General features: G+C 34.7%; 1 long non-coding RNA gene across 1 annotated transcript; it reads right to left on the reverse strand.

Moving 5' to 3' along the window:
* Positions 1-1,045: 1,045 nt before the first annotated feature.
* Positions 1,046-7,502, reverse strand: LOC145680303 (uncharacterized). The gene is made up of 2 exons (XR_014130639.1): positions 3,131-7,502; positions 1,046-3,068 (listed from the first exon to the last, which is right to left on the reverse strand). It is a non-coding gene; the product is annotated as an uncharacterized LOC145680303 (long non-coding RNA).
* Positions 7,503-8,699: the final 1,197 nt, after the last annotated feature.

Here is an 8,699-nt window from a genome sequence, read left to right on the forward strand (position 1 = left end):
GGGTGGCGGTGGCGCTGCTGCTCCGTTGTCGTATTCTGCTCCGTGGGAGGGGTCAGAAGCCCGTCGTCTGCAGGTGATTGTAGATCCATCTGGTGTGGAATCCTCTTGCCAAACCATGTAGTGGTGTTTGTAAACACTGACGAGTAGAATTGTGTATTCACTACATCACGCGGGGCATTACACCCCCTGGCTTGTTTAAAAACAAGCCGAAGGGTTATTTTTCTACTTGTGAAGGTTGGTAGCACTGAGGGATCATACACACAAAAAAAAATCACTAAAAACACTAATAAGACTGGCAATACTGAAAAATTTCACTTTTCGGAGCACTATTAAGGTAGTGGAAGAAAGCACTAACAGTTATTCCCTAATCACAGGCAGGATCGGTGCATTTTATATGTCACTTCATTTCCCTCGAGGTAGGGCTGTTTTTAGCTTTGGCGTTAATATACATATAGTAGTTCACTTATGGTGAGGGGTGTTGGAGTCTGTAAAATCGGTTGTTTTTTAGTCATATGAATGGTATTAAATGTGTCCATGGGAATTGGAGGAGATATAATACGTATAAAATAATAAGAGTTGCAAATACGAAAAAAGTTGCGATTATCAGAGGAATATAAAGATAATTTATATTTGAAAGTTTGTGATTTTTTTGATCACCATAATATTCCAATTTGGTAATAGTTCACATAGACAAATAATATAAATCGTAGATTCTATGTCTACCCGTAAAAGTTATTTTTGGAGTTTATATTTACGTTTTCGTCAACGCAACCCAAATATTAGTTGCGATAACATATTTATTTGAAACGTATGTAAGAAGCTGTATACATTTCGCACAGCTCTAATTGTGTCTGCAACATCAAATTCAGAGAATTTCGCTGTCACATTGATGCTACATACACTTAAAAAGCGACTAACAAAATATATTCTATAATCTTGCAATATCATTTACATATCCTTGCTACTGATCTACCGGAATGAATAATATGAAAGTAAAAGTGGAAAAAAAAAATTCAATAAGGAACACAGGAACAAAAATTCGAAATGAAAATGAAACTAGTTTTACTTCATATTTCTTTTTATTATTTAATATATTTGTTTTATCACCATCTTCAATCAAGCTATATCGTCTAGCTAGATTCGACAGAATGACATGCACAAAAGAGCAAAATAGGTCATATAAATCTTCTACTACTTCAACAATATATTGAACTTTACAACAATATTTCACAGGTGAATATATTTTCAGACAAAATCTCAACACCACAAAATATTTTTTTTCTTTATACAGAATAACTTATCCACATATTTGAGCCAACTGAAATAAAATAATCGTAAATACTTAATACAAACAAAACATATAATTCCATTGAGCAGATGCTACCAATTATATTTTCGACATTGTTACCCGCATCTAATTCAGTGATGTCCTTTTTGTTTCTTTGACATATATTTGATCTAAACTTTTCATTGATTATTCCATGTTACATGCACAGTGTGATAAAATTCAATTATATGTGTATACTATACGACTAACAGGTGAAGCTTGGAAAAATATGTAAATCAAAAATTACGATTTCGCTACTTTCTATGTATAACTATGTACAATTTCATCTTTCTTTCGAATAATGGAGAGTCATTCTTACTCAAATAACAGATGGTGTGTAAGGAAAAAGTGTATGGTTTATAGAGATATTGAGGCAAACCCTTTTCAGTAAGTTTCACATGTGTTGGTCGTATAAACACATTAACATTAACACATAAACACATTATAACAATTGTACATTAAATATGAGGTTATTGTGCAGTACTTCTTATCAATCAATTAAAGCCGTTACGTATTGTACTCTCGTAAGATATTCTTACTGCATCGCAATAGCTTTTGCAATATTAGTAATAATAAAATATCCGTTTGATTTCCTTAAAGCTTTGTGTAAAAAGGTAATTTCTTAAATGAGTAAGATGAACATAAATAAATAAACGCAAAGCCAACCTTTTCGTTTGTAGTATAAAGTACAAATATAATTGGTTTTAATCAGTGGCGGCTCTTAGGGAAATCACATCACTAAAAATGTAAAATTTGTTGCTATGGGTTAAGGGAAGAAAGCTTACTTAATGTACTACTTCTTGCATCTTGAGCTCTATTCCCGTAGCTTGTAGCAATAAAATTTAATTTTTTACCGATGTAATTTTCTTCAACAGCCGCCCACTGGTTTTAATGAAACCAACTATATTTTATTGTTCGTTGGTGACTTTTGAGTGCATATATTCCATTTACTTCATGGGGGCACGGTGGCTCAGTGGTAGAGTGCTCACCTCTGGTGCTACGGGTTCCTGGTTCAATCGCAGACTAACAAGGAGAAAGCAGACTTTGGTAAATGAACTTCGGGGCCATCTTTCGCGAGGTAGTAGTACACATTTAAAGTGTTAATATTACAAACTGGGAGGGCGCAATAGCCAGAAATAGCGAAGAAAGTGTGTCGTAAAGTTTCCGGCTCGCCGCATATACGATACGACGCATAAAGGTATCAAGTGACGGTGTGGCACATCGAAGAGCGTCTACGACTCACATGCAAAGGGTCCCGGGTTCGATTCCCGCTCGAGATTTTTTTTTATTTTTGTTTTAACCAAAAAGCATCTATTTGTAGCTACAAGTAAAATATTAATTAACCATATGCTTATAATGCATAAAACAATAGAAATGTTCAAATCAGTTGTAAAACCTTTCTTTCAATGTTCCATGTTAACTAGCAACAAAATATAATTATTCCGTAAATATACTGATAGCACGAGTTATATTATGGTTACACAGTCGTTGTGTAAAAAATGTTCTTGATGCTTCGTGTCTATATCTGTGAACACTGTGCGATTTACAAAGAGGACGAGGGGGAAATCTTTGGTAATACTGGATGTATTGCTATAACCAGGGGCGTAATTTCAGACTTCGCTTGAGAGGGGCCAAGAGCATTACCTGTCTTTCACGTTTTGTACTATATTAGTACGTAAAATACAAAAACAAAAAGAGGGAATCGAACCCGGGACCCTTTGCACATGAATCGTGCATGCACCTCACACTGCCACACCGTCACTTGATAACTTTGGACCCTTTGCACATGAATCGTGCATGCACCTCACACTGCCACACCGTCACTTGATAACTTTACGCGTCGTATCATATATGCAGCGAGTAGGACATTTTAAGACGGTTTTTCCAGGCTATTTCTGGTTATTGCGCTCTCCCAGTTTGTGATGTTAACACTTTAAATGTGCACTACTACCTCGCGAAAGATGGCCCCGAAGTCTGCTTTCCCCATGTGAGTGAGTTTGTGATGTAAACATCGTACCCACGGGTTCTCCCGTTTCTTCCCACTTTCTTATTCCACAAATTCTTTCACATTCACTTTCATTAATCATCAGTCTACTTAGGCATGTAGCCAGGATTTCGTGAGAGGAAGGGGGAGCAGTCTGTGACATGAAATACTATGGTCATCACACCAGGGGCTCGATCATTCTAAACTACTTTACTGGAACATATATTGGTTCGTTTAGCCAGGATTTCGTAATGGGGGAGGGGGCGTGACATGAAATACTGTGGTTATCACACCAGGAGCTCGATCAATCTAAACTATTTTACTGGCAACACATATTGATTTGTTAGGACAATAAAATGAGGATATGTTGGTAAGTATTTTAATAACGAACTATGAAGAAAAATCGAGTAAAATAATAAATAAAAAAAAGTATTGAAAAAGATTTTACAATATTTGCGTCCTTCCTCAGTTTCTCTGTTCATTCAAATATAACAATTTTCCTTTCATTATGACCTCAACTATTATAAAAAGTACATATTCAATAATGTCTTGTAAAATATTTTAAAATATGTCTTCCTTTCTATGCTGAATCAAATGTTAACAGCACTTTCTTTCTACATAAATTTTGTTTTTATTATTCTGTCAACTATTGTCTGTTCCAAATGACAGGTTAAAGGAGCAGTAGAAAATTGTTTTTCAAATAACATGTTTGATACTGCAAGGATGCGATGACGAAAAATTATGATAAAAAATGTTCACGCTGTTACACAACGGCACTATGCTTTCGAAATCTCCACGACTAGTATCAGAAATTCTGAGAATTCCGTAACTTTTCTAGAAATTTCAAATTCCCTGACTCTTCCAGGATATCTCGCTCACCTCGCCACTATGTATTGTAAATAATACAAATCTCCTCATAAGAAAGAGTAACCAAAAGCTTGCTGTAGCTATTTATTTTTAACACTGATCCTTCTTTTTCTCATTTCATTTTGTCTCATCCATCTTTAATTTTTTTTCATTTCTGGACTCGAAGGGGGGGGGGGATCTGGACCTTTTCCCTTGGCCACATGCCTGAGTCTACTTTAGCCTAAAGAGCACAAGCGTGAGACGTTTAACTACTAAAAATTTCATTTTAATGAGCTCCATGGCACGCTCAGAAATGTTAGAATTACACTTTGTCTAATTAATTGTTGAGAGTTATAAATGCTTGCTTTCGGCTTTCCTGTGCAGTTGTGGTCACAAAGAGAATCGCCGTAGTGAACTTAATCCTGTGTCAGACTATTCAAATGAAGAGTGTTGTTACCTACTTCACTAATATTCACGTTGTTCATTCTCCTCTTTTTGGCTTAAAATTATTTTCTCCGATTTTCCACCTGATATTATTTGGCATTCTAGTAACGTAGTCCAACCATTCTACAACATGTTGATTAAATTATCATCCATACTGCATTTTGGTGACAAGTGAATATTAAGGAGTTCGGGGTAAAATTAATAAATAATTAAAAGGAACAAATACACCAGACGAGTACTAGGATGATACTCTGTCAGAAAGTACGCTCATCAGGTTTGATGTCACCATAGCAGTGATACTTCTGGGTTTGTTTTGTTTCATTTCATTTTCTTGATCTCTATGTATTAACTGTGACCAAGTTTCAGAAGGTAATGGAAAATTAAGATACTTGTAAAATATCCAGAGAAAATAAAAAGTTTGAGTGTACCTTACATCATTTTGATACATCCCTTGAACTCTTGAGTGTGTATTGTTGTTATATTCTGGTGGGACAGTGATTTATAACGGTCCAAAATTTCCGAATAGTACAGTATTATACGACGGATATATAAGACAATGATAAATAAAAGGTATCTACATTGTAATTAAAAGTAACTTCTGTCCCGGAAGGCAAAAATTAGATTATCTTTTCTTTGCGTTTCTTACCCATGACCATGTATTGCTTCTCAATCCTCATACAATAAGATTATGTATGTGCTCCCTTTATAGAATCAAGTTCTCAATCATTATTATCATCGTAATGCTAAGTTTTATCTTCATTTTCCTAAAAGTGAAGTAGTTATTGTTGCAGAAAAATAGTCTAAGAATAAGAATGACGGAAGAAGTCTTCATGGAAAAGAAAAGATCTTTTGTGGGTCGTTCAACAAAGAGGTAAGAAAAATACCCATCTCGTGTGAAGCATTGTATACTGTGTATAGCAGTAACATGCTTGTGAGCGCATTCTCTTTAAAATATATATTTACATTATCCATGAACACACTTAATCTCCGTACATGAAATCTGTCATACATTTATTATCAGGTATTTATCTATACCAAATATAATACACTATCTAGCACATTTAAATATCGATCATGTAGTGACTAGCGCGTGCGCCTTTGCTGATGCACATGATTCGAGTTCGATTCCCGGTAAGAGAGGCATTCAATATTTGAATGCATTACGGTGGTTAGGATTTTACCTTAAACTTTGGGTCCACGGGTTTTCATTCAATCAATTACAATAAATACCGATCATAAAATAAACCGATGTGTAGTATTGGCTAAACATTCGAATATAATAACCAGAAGACCAGATTAAACTTTCAATTATTTGCACAAACGAAAATTTTTCAAGACATGACAACATCTATTGGTTACTTAAGGTATGTCTACAGTAACCTTCCTCTTTATTCTACAAGCAGAAACCTAACAATATTAGGAAAGTATGATGAAATATGGGTACAAAGAATGAAATAAGATGAAAACTTTCTGTTTGATGTCCCACAATTATGCTCTTTAGGCTAAGGGAGACGGATGATTAAGGCAAGTAAATGATGATGGACGAAACAGTAGAATGATAATGTGGGAGGAAAGGAGAATACCCCAAGGAGAATACCCACATACACTATGTTGTCTACCACAAACTTATTTGGCGAGGATCGAACTAGGGACCCCCACATCAAAGGTGAGCGCTCTACCACTGAGCCACCGTATCCCTACGTATAAAGAATGGATAAAAAATAAATAAATAAGAGGAAATGAGCGTAAGTTGGAGAGACATGAATCACATCTTTCAAATGTCGCTTGTGTCAACATGCTAGTTGACTTTTTGGTAGCTAGAGTTGGTACCTTCTTTCGAGCTGTACGCTATCATACTTACATTTACTTTACTAGGTTAAAACAGAAAGAAAACTTATCACCATTATACTGAATACCACATGAGTATACAGCCTTTATAGTATTCGGCCGCTAGCTCGTATGCTTTTGATATAAGATTGCGAATTCGTTCCCGGTGAGAGAGTATCGAACACACAATAATAGTTCATAAACTACTTTGAACTGTTGATTTACATAGCCTCGCCGAAGGGCGTAAATAATGCACATCAATCAATCAACTTTCATATTCAAGTGAAAACCATGGCTCATTTTGTTTTAATCGAATAATTACGTAAGTTCAGCACCCGTTTCTACGTTATAGCCCGAAAGACGACAGAAGTCCTAGCTAGCGAAAATTTGGTTGGCACGTCCAAACAAGAATACATACGAAATGCATAATTTTTTCGCCTTTAAAATATACCATGCATTTATTACACAACTAGAATTTTCCAAATAAACTTCTTCATAATTAATCACTCAAAGAACGAAACTGACGCATATTTAAGCTTTAGAAAATGAATGCATATACTTTTGAAATTACGTACAATTCAACAAGTCCTCTTTTCTTCCTAGGCGGCTTTGAAACTCTTAATGTAAACTTACATCACATCCTGAAATACAACAATACCGCCTTGTACATTTGCCGATAATTCAGAAGGCGGATGGTACAGTACCGCTAAATAGTACATGAAAATGATGCTTTATCACAGAATGTGATGCAAGTTTACATTAGGAGTTTCAAAGTTGCCGTGAAAGACACGAGGATTTGTTGAAACGTATGGAGATTTCAAAAGTAGCACACATTTAGAGGTAAGTTTTTCTAAAAGTTTCGACAGTTATTATCATCATTATCGTTATTCTGACAGAAATACTACATTTCATTTTTCAAAATTGTTCCTTTAAAGCTCTAACTACTTAGGTAAAAACCTAGAATATTGATTTCAAACACAAAATGAAGCTTCATAATATAATCGTATGTTCAAAGGTTAAAAGAAGATAATAGTTAGAAACAATATTTCAGAGGTAATCTTATGATGACATGAAAGGTACTACTATGAGCAAAATAAATGACGCGTCTCTTTATTTTGAAGTTTTTTGAAAATATCTCCGTTTTCTTTATATGTTCGAAATTTCGGAAGGTTTCCCCAGCAGGACAGGTTAATAACAAACCCGTTTTTAATATTTGTGTTAGATATTAGCTTAAAATAAAGAAATTAGAAGCAAAAAACATTAAATCGACAGAAATCTCGAGAATTACCAACTCTGCTAAAGTGGGAAATTTTCAAGAACGCGAGGGAATTCTGCAGTTCAACACGAAGCAGCGACATCTATGTCATTGAGAGAAGCGTGGATTAGATCTACAAACGAAAATTTTAACGAAATATTTCTAGTATGTCTTATTATATGCATTATCAGCGAACTCCAAATATATGAATCTATGCTAAGTATTAACGTATAGATAGTGCAAATAGTGGAAATTATCTATGGAAAAAGACGAATTGTTAGCCCAATCGTAATGAAAAATCGTCTTTACTGTAGAACAGGTTCAGCTTACGTAAGAAAGCAAATAGCTCAGTTAGATAAAGCAACGAGTTTGTATACCGAAGGTAGACGGTTCGAATCCCGTGGAAGTGCTGTTGTCATTTTCATCACTAAGGTTATTTTATTTATTTTTTATTTGGGAAAGAATCAAATTGTAACATATGTGTAAAACTCATGACGATACAAAAAAAAAAAAAAAAAAAAAAAAGGAGAGAGAGAGAAAATATCGTCGCATTTGCATTAGTGTGTCTAATTTTTGTTTGCAAACAGATTCATAATTATTTCCCCTGTGCTCACTGATGCATAACGAATGTTTTCCAGTAAATGTTAATTCTAATTTGGAGAATTTTATAGTTTCACAATGTTTCTCACTACATAGTCTTCTATCTACGTGTTTGGATATTTTGATAACAGATCTCCCTATTAAATGTTTAATTTTCTCTATAAATATTTGTCTTAAATTGAAATTGTTTTGAATTTACTACATAAGCAAAGTTGCCCGAAGGAGGAGAGCTCAAGTAATAGATATTCTACGTAAAAGCAACCTATTGTAGAATGATGATGCTTCTTACCTTCATCACATAATCTTAACGTTAGAGAGTCAGAGAGAGAAAAATCCTGTTTTTTCCTCTCCTATGACCACTCATCTTAAAGCTCTACATGTAATGATTCGTGTCACATAATTTCGGCTCTCCAAAG

The sequence above is a fragment of the Thermobia domestica genome, chromosome 3 (assembly GCF_964235325.1).
Source record: "Thermobia domestica chromosome 3, izTheDome1.hap1.1, whole genome shotgun sequence".
NCBI lineage: Eukaryota > Metazoa > Arthropoda > Insecta > Zygentoma > Lepismatidae > Thermobia > Thermobia domestica.